Source organism: Ursus americanus, chromosome 25, assembly GCF_024610735.1.
Source record: "Ursus americanus isolate L20-20 chromosome 25, mUrsAme1.1.p, whole genome shotgun sequence".
In the NCBI taxonomy this organism is placed as follows: domain Eukaryota; kingdom Metazoa; phylum Chordata; class Mammalia; order Carnivora; family Ursidae; genus Ursus; species Ursus americanus.
Genome location: NC_142151.1, coordinates 19,871,505 through 19,884,909, shown reverse-complemented (window position 1 = coordinate 19,884,909; position 13,405 = coordinate 19,871,505). Strand labels below are relative to the sequence as shown.

The window sequence follows — 13,405 nt, the reverse complement described above, 5'->3', positions numbered from 1 at the left end:
ATCCTGGGTTTCCTTGCTAGGCTGATCTTTGATGATCCTCGGCTGTGGGGCTCCCCTGCTGTTTAACCTTGCCTCATCACACTGTCATCCCGCTACAAAGGATTCTCCCCAGATCAACCCCTACACAAATCTCTTTTACATAATTGCATCCAGAAATAGAACTGAAATATTATATGTGAAAACAACTTAAGCAAAAACTTCATGAAATAATCATAAAAAATGTACACTCTTTATGGCAATCTTTTTTTTTTTTTAAGACTGTCCTATCAAAATCTTAACCCTTGTGAATAACGATTACCAGTGTTGCGTGTAGAGTTGCAGAGTGCGTGGCAAAGTGCTTGGCTATATAGTTCTTATTTTTAATATTGTGTCTCATTAAAGAAAAAACTTTTTTATATCTGGCTCACTTGATATATATATGTATAATTGATGAATATGCAATTTCTAAAACCAGGTGCTATTAACATGGTTAATGAATGCTTGTTGACTGATTAAATGAATAGTTATTGTATAAAGTTGGCTTTTTTTTTCCTCTATTACAACCCAGTTGTCTCTGCTTCAATTTTCAGGAGTCACCCTTCACTTTACCATAAATAGAATCATCCTCAACAACTGAGTAACTGGTCTTGGAAGACTTTCTCCTCCCTTGGTATTTCTAGAATCACTGAGGAATGTTTACAGGCTCCAGGATTATTCCCGTTATCACTGCTACCCAGTGCTCTACTCCTCATGACAGACTGTCTCCTTTCTACTCTGGATCTCCTTCTGTAGGCTGGAAACTTCTCTCAGACCATTGCTGCTCTCCACTTTGGGCCCACAATAGTCCCCAACTCCCCACAGCAAAGACCTGCCAACATGATTTAACAAAGGTTTGGGTAGAAAAAAAGAATACAGTGAAACACACCCACACCCAAGAAATTGGATTAAACATATAAAATCTCTCAGCATTCTTAGACCAGGCTATGCCACAATTCCTCTTGGACAGTTCTCAGCTGAGCAAAGTTCCATTCAACTATCATTACAAGGACAACCACATCTCCCTTCCTGTATCTTCCCACCACGGAATCCAGACCACCACTCTCAGATGCCCCCCAAAAGGGATCTTGAGTAACTCTGTCTAGAACAAAAATCATTTACAATATTTATTCTTGGAAGAACAGAACTTTATTGTCTTTAATACCCCCCCCCCCCATTCCAGAACAGGATATTGGCTTTAACTTTGCCTAGCAGCAAGGCCAATTAGCAGCAACAAAACTATCTTTACCCCAAAAAGAATACATCATCCATCTGCGAGAAAAACTACTTTCAGCTTTGAAATAATACTGACCAATTCACACACTCATACCCACATATATACTAAAGCCATCGATATGACCAAATAGGAATCTGGTTTATTGTACATCTGGATCAATGATATCCTTTCTGATCATGTGGGGCACGCTCTTATATTCTATCAAGATATTTATTTTAGGTGTATATTTTCAAATATTAGCAGAAGAACATGTCTGTTCTGAAGAAAATGGTAAAATAAGAATTTTATGAGTATTTTTTCAAGCCTCTTATTTCAAAAAAGGTTATAATAATAATTATTTTAAAGTATTTGAAAACCTTGGGAGGAAATGTCAGGAAAAACAAGCCAGCAGCTAGAAAATCTGCTGGACCAGTATTTCCAAAGAGTGACTGTACCTTTCAACCATAGAGAGGAGTTCTGAAAAATAGTGATACGCGGGTCCTATCCCCAGTGATTCTGATTTGTGTGGGGTGTATCCTAAGCACCAATTAAAAAAAAAAAAAAAAGCTCTCTAGGTGATTCTACCTGCAGCAAAGACTGACAATCTGCATTACAAGCATCCAGTGGGAGGAGGGGGGTGATGGGGAACAGGATTACACTCTGTCCCTCTGAATGGAGTCAGGAACTCACAAGTGCGTGCAACAAAAGCACTTTCTGCATTTGATCAGGAAGACACACGTTCCCCCCCACCCCAAATTTGAGCAAAAATTTACTTGTGTTGGTTTTCCTGGGAAAATATACCTTTTAACTATGATTTTTTAGTAATTCATGTCTAAATCTATAATTCATCTTTTTTTCAGAGGAAAAAAAACACTTCTAAAATTTTACATTTTAAAAGACTGATTTAAAAATAAAATAATACGTTCCACTCTTGATCTCGTGCAATTGAACATCTTGGCCAAAAGAGTTTAACAACGAAAACATTGTTTGAATTTGTATGAATGTAACTAGTGGTATTTGTTGAACTGGAGACTCTTCAGTGGCAATTTAAATGTTGAATTTCTAACACGTACACAGGGAACGTCTTACCATTTCACAAATGAATACCATTTGTAAAATTTAAAGTTATTCAAGCTTTTGGTACAGTGGAGAACTGAGGATAGATGACATAGGAAAATGCTAATTTATTGTACACCTTTGAGATATTTCACCTAATTTTCCAGAGTCTAAGCTGTAACGTAGACAGCTGTGCGCTACTGACGCACATATTAACACATGCTGATCAAACTTTCAGAAATACCCAGCCTAGAGTGTTCACTGATAATATAACTTGAATATTAGAAAGGAATTATCTTACTGTAGGCATTTTCCCCTTTCAGAGACAGTTTGGGTGGAAGTGAATAAGAAATTAGTTTTCGTATTAAAAGTTTATCTAATTATCTAGAAGTATGTATCTCTCCAGTTTTGTTTTGCCATCTGCTCTTAATTATTAGGCTATTTTACAACTCTGAAAAGGCTGTAAACTAACTTGTAGAAATCTAAGAGCAATGCAAATTATTCATGGCTAATAAAAATTAGCAATGAATTTGAAAATGAATTTCTCATGTTAAGAAGCATTATTCCTCTCCATCGTAAGTATTACAACTCAAAAGTTTTAGCTTATTATTGGTTTATTTTTGACTTGTATGGCATTAATCAGTTGTATTACTCTGGGTTTTTCAGAGAAAGAACCAACAGAATGGAGATACACACACATACACACATACACACACACACACATACAGAAGGAGGGAGAGAGGGAGAAATTTACTATAAAGAATTGGCTTACAACTATGGAGGCTGAAAAATCTAAGATATGCAGTCAGCAAGCTGGAGACTCAGGAGAGACAACTGTACAGTTTCAGTCCAAGTCTGAGAGCCTGAGAACCAAGAGAGCTCTTAGTGTAAGTGCCAGTCTAAGACCAAATTCAAAGGCAGGAGAAAACCAATGTCCCAGCTCAGAGACATAGGCAGAGAGAAAGAATCCATTGTTCCTCAGTCTTTTAGGCTATTTGGGCCTTCGACTGATTGGATGAGGCCCACCCACACTGGGAAGAGAAAACTCCTTTACTCAGTCAACTGATTCAAATGTTAGCCTCATCCAGAAACACCCTTACAGACACACTCAGAAATAATGTTTAACCAAATACGTGGGCACCCCAGGGGTCCAGTCAAGTGGACACATAAAATCACCAACTTAACTTGGCATCCATACACACCTCCTTGAACTACACTTAATTTCCAAATGAAGACAAGGCCATACTCCATCTAAGATCGTACAACTCTCCTGCATACAACCAGATATGCATTAATATCTTCCCCAGAAGAGAAGGTGAAGTTCTTGAGTGATGCTTACTCTTTTCCTCATTATCCCATAAGTTTAACACTGTGATGTAAAATTAACAATAAATATTATGACTTAAAGTCAATATGTCTTACATTACATAAGAAAATAAGACTGGGGAAAATAAAAAAATATATTTGGAAAATACTTTTGCATATATGCATACACATACATATGTGTATACACACAAGAAAATATTTATAACAGAACCAGGAGGATGACAATTATAGTCCTTATTTCTGTAATTGGTCACGTGGTCATAGCTGGTATTTATAACTTTCATTCCTGTAGGGTCCGGGCCGCCTGCATTGTGTTACTGTAGTTTTCCACTGACCTTAATCACAAGGCATGGTAATACTAAGAGATGCCCTACGAGAGCTCCTGTATTCCAGACATTCTTTCTTACATTCACTGTAGAATAGTAATCCAATTTCCCTTCAGTAGTCAGGATCAATTATTCCAGTTGGCACAGTAACTCCCTTCTTTGCTTGTTGATTCAGAGTCTAAGGTGGCTGGGCGGCAGACTTAATTTCCAGTTCAATGGAATCATTGTTGTGTCTCCTGGTGGAAGTATTTCTGCCTTTGGAATCAAGAGCAGAGCATGTGGTTGCAAGAACAGGAAGTAAACGTTTTATCAGTGGGTCACTAGGGTTAATAGTGATGCCACTCCCATTTCCACCCCTGGATTCTTGTCTGTGGGAGAAAGAGCACCATATACTGGGTACTGATTCAGAGTGTATATACTTCCCAGAGAACCTTGCCTCACCACAGGCCATTCCCTTGTTCTATCAAGCCAGCTGCTTGAGGATAGTAGGGACTATGGTAATAGCAGAGAATTCCAGGAGCAGGAGCCCATTGTCACATTTCTTTGGCTGTGAAGGGAGTTTCCTGATCAGAAGCAATGCCGTGTAGACGACCATAATGGTAGATAAGGCAGAAGCACCGCATGCAGGGAAGCCAGATTCATACCCTGGTTACGTATCTCTTCTAGAAAGAATGAAACACTGGCCGTTCCACAGTTGGCGATGGTAGAGGTCCATGTTGCTGAGCCCATGAATAACCTCCATCCCTGCCACCACGGCCACTTTGTTCAAGAACCCGTTGGACAATGACAGGGTGGCTGAGGAAAGAGGCTGACTAGTGTCCACAGAGCAAGTCCTTCTACCCACTTGATTATTAAAATCTTCCTCTGCTGAGGTAGCACCAGACACACACACACCCCCTCACAGATGCATGCAGAAATAATGTTTAACCAAATAGCTGGGTACCTCTTGGTCCAGTCAAGTTGGCAAAATGAACCATCACACCAGTTTTGCATGTAATTTCACAATTTTCCCCATCATTCTTTCATTTAATCACCATGAATACTCCTGTTTTATTTATATATTTTTGAACCCAAGTCCTTTCAAGTTTGGGTACTAGTTAATGAACCTTTGATGTGCTCCCATTATATGAGTTATATTTTGAACTTCTAAAAAATCATGAGAGTTTTGGAGGTTTCACTGAGATGTCCAAGGAAGCAAAGCACATATTTTCTTTCCTCTTAGAAAGAATACCCTAATGAATCATTGAACACTACATTAAAAACTAATGATGTACTATATGTTGGCTAATTGAATTTAAATTAAAAAAGAAAAAGAAAAAAAAAGGCAAAGAAAGAACACCAAGTAGTAATAAATTAACTTTACTGACTCTTGTTTCTTTACTATTTTAATTTTTCACTATATGCTTTTATTTTCTATGTCTTAAGTTTGGTTCTGCTTCTGGTTTGCATAGAACAGCAAAAAACGAAAATCTGTTCTCATGATCTGACCATTGAAGATCTGTCATGGGTAGAGACAGAGATTAGTTCTCTGATAGGTGAGAGATAACATATTATCTCAGTTACTGGTCTTTTTGTTAGCTTATTTGTGAGTTCAAATTAATTAAGAAAATATTTCCTGCTTGTTGGAAAATAGAACAATACTTTGGGATCTGAACCAGAGATTTGTGTGTGTTGCGTTGAATTTTGACCTGTGTCCTAAGTTGTGAAGTAAAGCTGCGAAGTCTGTGTGCACATCTGTGTCAGTAATTGAAAAAAGCCTTTACTTCTCATTGTGTGAGTGGGAAATATTTTCCTGCTCCAGGAAATATTAATATATTAGAGAGAAAATCTCTAAAAATAAATTAGGTCTGTTCTCATATAGAAACTAGTCATCATGGACATAATTCTAATATTCCTGGAATATAAAGACTCTAAACTTCTGATATTTTAAAAATGTGATTTTTGAAAAACAAAGCATTTTTTTCATCTGTGATTAAATTAATGCCAATAAGGTGACTCTTGAACAAATCAGACCAGTGTGACAATTTTGGGTTAAAAAATCCTCAGCAACCCATAATTTCCCTATCAGTATACAGTAAACCTGTAAAAAGTATTTTTATAATATTTGGATTTGTATTCTCTTGAAGGGACTAGTTAATCTGAGCTTCCCAAGCATCATACAGTGATTTACTAATTAGAAAAGCTAATATTATTCCCATAAAGTTTTTTAAAGTTTGTCTGCTCAGAGGTCCATTTGTGCAATCCATATCCCTAGATAATTTCTAAGTTGGAATACTGAGATATTGGTTACAAACGGTTAATTTTGTATGGATAAATTGTTATTAATAGAAATACATTTTAGAGACTGTACATCCTGCAGGAAGGCTCTAGAGATTTACAATGCCTACACTGTGAAGAATATTTTCTCATCTTTATTGGAAGACAATTCTCCAAGGATCTCTTTCATTTCTATATGTCTTACAAACATAAACACTGGCTACCTTTGCTCTGGGTCATCTTTCCAAGGATATTTGTATAACAAATGGACTTGGAAGACAGTGTTTCTCTCCACAGCTAGGGACAAGGTTGTTTACAGGCCAGATTAATAAAACTAATGTCACCTTCACGTAAATTTCATTTCTATTTCCTGAGAGCCTATTATAAAAGATTTGGGTTTCCTAAACTCCATGTTCCATAATGCAAACTCACAGTATGCCCAGCATCCACCTAGTCCCTTCCACTGGTCCCTCCAGAAAGTGGTAGGCAATGCCAGCGGATGTGAACATGGTGATCATGCTGCTTGTACTGCTTGAGTAATAAACAGTCCCTTGTCTCTGAGCCAGGAGTGTTGTATGTTCTGCAACATCCATGAAACTATGGCAGACTAACTTGTTAGCAAGTAACATCCTATGCCTTATAAGGTAACATCACAATTCCTGCAAACAATCAGGAAACCAACAAAACACCTTCCACACCAGTATTAAAGAGGGAGGGAAAACAAAATTCATTAGTGAGCAACCATTTCATATTTACGTGCATATGAAGGCAGCCTGAAAGTGTCTACAAAGGCTGGATAGAATTTCACACAAATTTATACACTTAAGTGGAAAAAGAACAACTAAATTTTCTCAAATCTTCTTGGGAGATAAAATGATACACCTGTGATTACTTCCTGATAACCTGAGAGACAATCCTGAACTAACTCTGAAGGTGTTTACAGTTCCAATGGTCAGAAGGACTAAGACTTCGCATTGTCAAATCAAAAGGTTGAGCCTTTTATTGAGCCAAGAATGTGTCAGGGAGACATTCTGAGGAGAGGTGGGGAGGCATGTGCCTCTCTCCTCTTCATTAAAAAAGAAAGTTTGATCATCTTACCCCTACTCAGCCCTAAGGGCAAACACTGATCAAATTCACATGACATGGTTATACAAGTATCTCAGTAGAGAATATTACCCTTCTTCAATAATTAATCACATAGGACTGAATGAATGGATAAAGGAAGCTATTTTGTGATTATATATGTTTTGTTTGGAATATTGATTTTTTTAAAGATTTTATTTATTTTACTTGAGAGAGACTCAGTGAGGGGGAGAGAGAGAGAGCATGCACATGAGCAAGGGGGAGAAGCAGAGGCAGAGGGAGAAGCAGACTCCCCACTGAGCAGGGAGCCTGATGTGGGGCTCAATCCCAGGACCCTGGGATCATGATCTGAGCTGAAGGCAGATGCTTAACCAACTGAGACACCCTGGCACCCCTGGAATATTGATATTTTTGATGGGTATATGAAAGCCTCTTAACCTTTTCCATCTCTAACTGTTTTTTAGACTATGTTTTTACAGACTGAAATGAAATATTCTTTAAATAGTATTTTTTAAGAAACCCATAAGACTGGTTCTCATACCTCAGAAACAAATATTTTATTAAATCTTTAATTTTAACAGAAACATAATTATTTTCATAGTTCATAGGAATCTTTTCATTTTTAATTGGGATATCACTGCAGAAATCACTTGTACAGCCAAGACTGTGTCCTGTTGGAGAATAAATCCAATGTAATCAGAACTAAAAAGCCCACGAAGGAACAAAGGTTGTAATTTGGCTCTGGAATCAGAGTCCTTGGCCCTCTAGGACACCGGTCTTGCACCTTCTGTGGATTTCAAGATCAAAGCCTCATAGGCAGTATAATAGATCAATTAATTCCTCACTGGTTAGAACACTTTAGCAGATTTTGTGAACCTTGAAGAAGTAGAATCCATACACATACAGAGACACTGAAGGTGTAACTTAATGAAGATAAATTTCTTTTTTTCTTTTCCTCCGTAGAATAGAACAACAAATAAGAGTTATTTAAAACTCAACCAAAGCAACCCAAAAACTGTGGAGCATACTGTTAGGAAACTGTGAGTATTTTTTGCTATATTTCTGTAACTGGTCAAAACACTGTGACCAACTTTGTTTTTTTAGTCAGCAATAATCTCTAGAATTTATTTAGGATCACAAGGAGATACTGTCATATTGAAGCACTGTCTAATAAGCACAGCCAAGGATTTTCTGATTTTGGATTACTTACTATTGGTTAGGATATCTTCCTACACTCTAAGGGTAGACATTAACTTGTGTAATATGGTAGACATTTTAATGAATTTTGTCCTGCAGAGATGCAAATGGGTCTGAAATCCAAAGCTGCTTTCTTTTTTCCCCACATAAGACATAATTCAGTTTTGTGTGTAATTTCATAGTCTTCTCCCACCATTCTTTTACTCAGTCACTATAAATATTTCTGTTTCTTCTAAACTTTTTTTGAAAACAACTTCACCCCTTTGTTTGCTCATTAATGTGTTAAATAAATTTTTGACATGGGCTCATTTTCATTTGAAAGTCATGTGTTAAACTTTCAAAACCTATATTTTGAAAAAAATTAAGGGTTGAAACACTAATGGAAATAGCTTTTTATATATAATATAAATATGTATATTTATATATTAAATATAAACATGCATTTAAATTTAAATATAATATTAATATATATTAATATTAATAAATATTTAACAAAATGCTAGCAAACCAAATTCAACAATACATTAATAAAATCATTCACCACAATTAAGGGGGATTTATTCCTGGGTGGCAAGGGTGGTTCAATATTTGCAAATTAATCAATGTAGTACATAAGATCAATGAGGGAAAGAATAAGAACCATATTATCATTTCAAAAGACTCAGAAGAGCATTTGACAGCCATTCATGGTAAAAACCATCAACAAAGTAGGTTTAGAGGAAATATAAAGGCCATATGAAAAACCCACAGCTAACAACATCCTTAATGGGGAAAAACTGAGAGCTTTCCCCCTAAGGTCATGAAGAAGACAATGATGTCCACTCTCACCACTTGTATTCAACATAGTACTGGAAGTCCTAGCCACAGCAATCAGACAACAACAGCAAAAAATAAAAGACATCCACACTGGTAAGGAAGAGGTAAAATTATTTGCAGAACACATGATACTATATAGAGAAAACACAAGACTCCACCAAAGATCTGTTGGAACTGATAAGCAAATTCAGTAGTCACAGGATACAAAGTCAATGTACAGAAATTTGTTGCATTTGTATATAACAAAAATGAAGCAGCAATAAGAGAAATTAAGAAAACAATCCCATTTAAAATTGAACCCAAAATAATAAGATAGCTAGGAACAAATCTAACTAAAGAGGTGAAAGACCTGGACTCTGAAAACTATAAAACATTCGCAAAAGAAATCGAAGATGACACAAGGAAATGGAAAGACATTCCATGCTTATGGATTGGAAGAACAAATATTAGTAAAAATGTCTATACTACCCAAAGCAATCTACACAATTAATGCAATCCCTACCAAAACACCACCAGCATTTTTCACACAGAGCTAGAACGAACAATCCTAAAATTTGTATGGAACCACAAAAGACCTCAAATATAGAAAAAGCAACCTTGAAAAAGAAAAGCAAAGCTGGAGGCATCACAATTCAGGACTTCAAGTTATATTACAAAGCTACAGTGATCGAAACAGTATGGTACTAGCACAAAAACAGACACATAAATCAAAGGAACAGAATAAAAAACCCAGAAATGAACTCACAACTCTATGGTTGATTAATCTTATACAAAGGAGGAAAGAATATCCAATGGAAAAAAGTTTCTTCAACAAATGGTCTTGGGAAAACTGGACTGCTACATGCAAAAGAATGAACCTGGGCCACTTTCTTACACAAAAATAAACTCAAAATGGATTAAAAACTTAATTGTGAGATATGAAACCATAAAAATTGTAGAAGAGAACACAGGCAGTAACTTCTTCGACTTTGGCCACAGCAACTTCTTTCTAGATACATCTCCCTAGGCAATGGAAACAAAAGCAAAAATAAACTATTGGGGCATCGAAATAAAATGCTTCTGCACAGTGAAGGAAGCAATCAAGAAAACTAAAAGGCAACCTGTGGAGTGGGAGAAGATATGTGCAAATGGCATAAAGGGTTAGTATCCAAAATATATAAAGAACTTACACAACTCAAACTCAAATAATGAATAATCCAATTAAAAAATGGGCAGAAGACATGAACAGATGGCCAGTAGACAGATGAAAAGATGCTCAACATCACTGATCATCAGGAAATGCAAATCTAAACTACAATGAGATATTACCTCACACCTGTCAGAATGGCTAAAATCAGTAACAAGAAACAACTGTTGGCAAGGATGTGAAGAAAGAGGAACCCTCTTGCACTGTCGGTGGGAATGCAAACTAGAGTAGCCACTGTAGAAAACAGTATGGAGGTTTCTCAAAAAGTTAAACATAGAATGATCCTATGATCCAGCAATTATACTACTAGGTATTTATCCAAATACAAAAACACTGATTCGAAGGAATACATGTACCCTGATGTTTATAGCAGCATTATCAACAATAGCCAAATTATGGAAATAGCCAAGTACCCATCAACTAATGAGTAGATAAAGAAGAATGGTGTGTATATACACACACACACACGCACACGCACACACACACTGGAATATTATTCAGCCATAAAAAAGAATGAAATCTTGCCATTTGCAATAACATGGATGGAGTTAGAGAGTATAATGCTAAGTGAAATGAGTCAGTCAGAGAAAGATAAATACCATATGACTTTAGTCAAATGTGGAATTTAAGAAATAAAACAAACAGGCAAAGGGAAAAAAATAGAGAGACAAATCAAGAAACATACTCAACTACAGAGGACAAACTGATTTACCAGAGGGGAGGGAGTTGTAAGGATGGGTTAACTGGGTGATATGGATTAAGGAAAAATATATACATATATATTTTATATATTAAATATTAATTCCATATATAGGTTCTTTAATAAGCATACATTATATAGTGGCCTATGTGAATTCTTATGGAGTATTCTAATATATTAAGTTTTAACCTATTCACAAACTATAAATGAAGCAAGTTATTTCCCTTTGTCTCTAAGACTTAAATTTGGTAATTCACCTGGCTTCACATTTAATGGCTATAGACATGATATATTTCACAATGCTGAGATACAAAGATTCCATAGATATATAATTCCCTGAACTTATGTTGTTCACTAAAAAATGAGATTTCCTCCCTAAATCCTTTGAAAGATTGCTATATTTTTGGTGCTCTAAAGAGCAGTAGAATAATTAGTAGTTATATATCTTATGCGATTAATTGCATATAAGACCTAGATGTTACCATTATAATTCCTTTATAGGCATTATTAGTTTTTTTAAGTATAATTTATGAAGATCACTTTGGATACTCAAAATTATTTTTTAAACTTTCAATTGGCATTCAATGGTTTGTTATTTAATTATACTCCAATTTCATATACTTGAAACTTAGTAAGGATTTTATCTTTATAACTTTATAGCTATGATGGTTAATCACTTTGAAGAATTTTTAACTATTTTAAAATTGTATTTTGGATTTATGTGATTTGGGTTTAAAAATATATCAATAAAGGCAGTAAATCCTCTTAAAGAAAACAAAGTATAGAGTTTTAACCGAGGATGGGAGTTTCAAGGCAATTGAAATGTCAAGAATTTTAGATCTCATATCTAAATCCAATCTTTGGGAGTTATAACTCATTGGCTTATGGGAGTCTGGCAAGATACACAGAAATCTCCCTCTCAGTTTAGGAGGGCTGTCCTAGGAATAGGGCTGGCTCTCAGAGATGACAATTTACAACTTAAAAAAAAAATCATTGGCTCTTAGAAAAATCTTATTTCTAGGGAAAAAAAGAGAAGTCAAATAGCTTGAATGTGTGTGTGTGTGTGTGTGTGTGTGTGTGTGTGCACACATGTGTTTTAAATGTAATGCTGATGAGCCAAAAAGTGAATTTATCATAAATGAGTTTTTCAGAAAATGTATTTTAAAATAGAGACTTTCATGACATTTAGGTTTTAAACAATTCTAATGTTTATTCTATTTAATCAACTACTTCTCCACATATACTCTTAAATGTTCATGCATTAAATCATTCTTAATGACAATTTTTACATAAGCGTGTGCCATGAAACCTGCCCTAACCAGTCTGGAAGTCAGAGATAATTTTCAAATAAAAGGATAAACGCTGGAATAGGAAGAATATTTTATGAAAGTATAATTAACTTGGATTTTGCTACGTAGTCTTAGGAGACACTTTTTTTTTTTTCCTCTTTGGACATAAAAAAGTGAGTTAATGTTTTGAGATTCTCCATCCTGTGGGAATTGGATTAGAATTTTCTACAGTCCCTAAAGTGAAAGGGATGATTTGGGTCTTTTTCCTTCATTACATTCTCTCAGTGAGAGCACCAGATCATATCATATACTTGTATACTTGCTTTTTAAGAGACACACAGCAAAAACACAGCTAACCACCTCAGAAATACAGAAAGAAATCTACTGTTTCCCTCATTATTTGGATCAGAGATCGACAAGAAGATGGATCCTATATTGAAGACGGGAAATTGCAAAACCTGCTATTTTTTTTCTTCCAATTTTCTTAGGCTTACTGCATTGTCTGCACGCACTTCATATAGCTTAAAATGATGGTCTTAAGAAAATCACAAGTTTAAAATCTTTCTGTGGTCTACACTTTTTGAGATAGTTAAGAACGTACAATTTATTTATTAACTGATTCTTAGTGAAATGTTATATGTTTAGTATTTTTCTTAATCTGCTCAGGGTGCCATACCATAGACTGGGTGGCTTAAACAACAGGAATTTATTTCTCAATGTTGTGGAGGCCAGAAGTCCAAGACCAAGGGGCCAGCAAGGTAGGATTTATTCTGAGGCCTGTCCTGTTGGTGTATAGGTGCTCACCTTCTCACTGTGGGCCCACATACCCTCTTCCTTGTCCACTGAAGGAGAGTGAGCGAGCACTCTGGTCTCTCTTCCTTACAAGGACATCAATTCTATTGGATTAAGGTTAAATGAGGTCATAAGAATGAAGCCCTG

At 35.8% G+C, this 13,405-nt stretch overlaps 1 non-coding gene across 1 annotated transcript; it reads left to right on the top strand.

Moving 5' to 3' along the window:
• The first annotated feature begins 12,020 nt into the window (after window positions 1-12,020).
• LOC123781799 (small Cajal body-specific RNA 11) lies at window positions 12,021-12,148 on the top strand. Its single transcript, XR_006776813.1, has one exon.
• The last annotated feature ends 1,257 nt before the right edge of the window (window positions 12,149-13,405 follow it).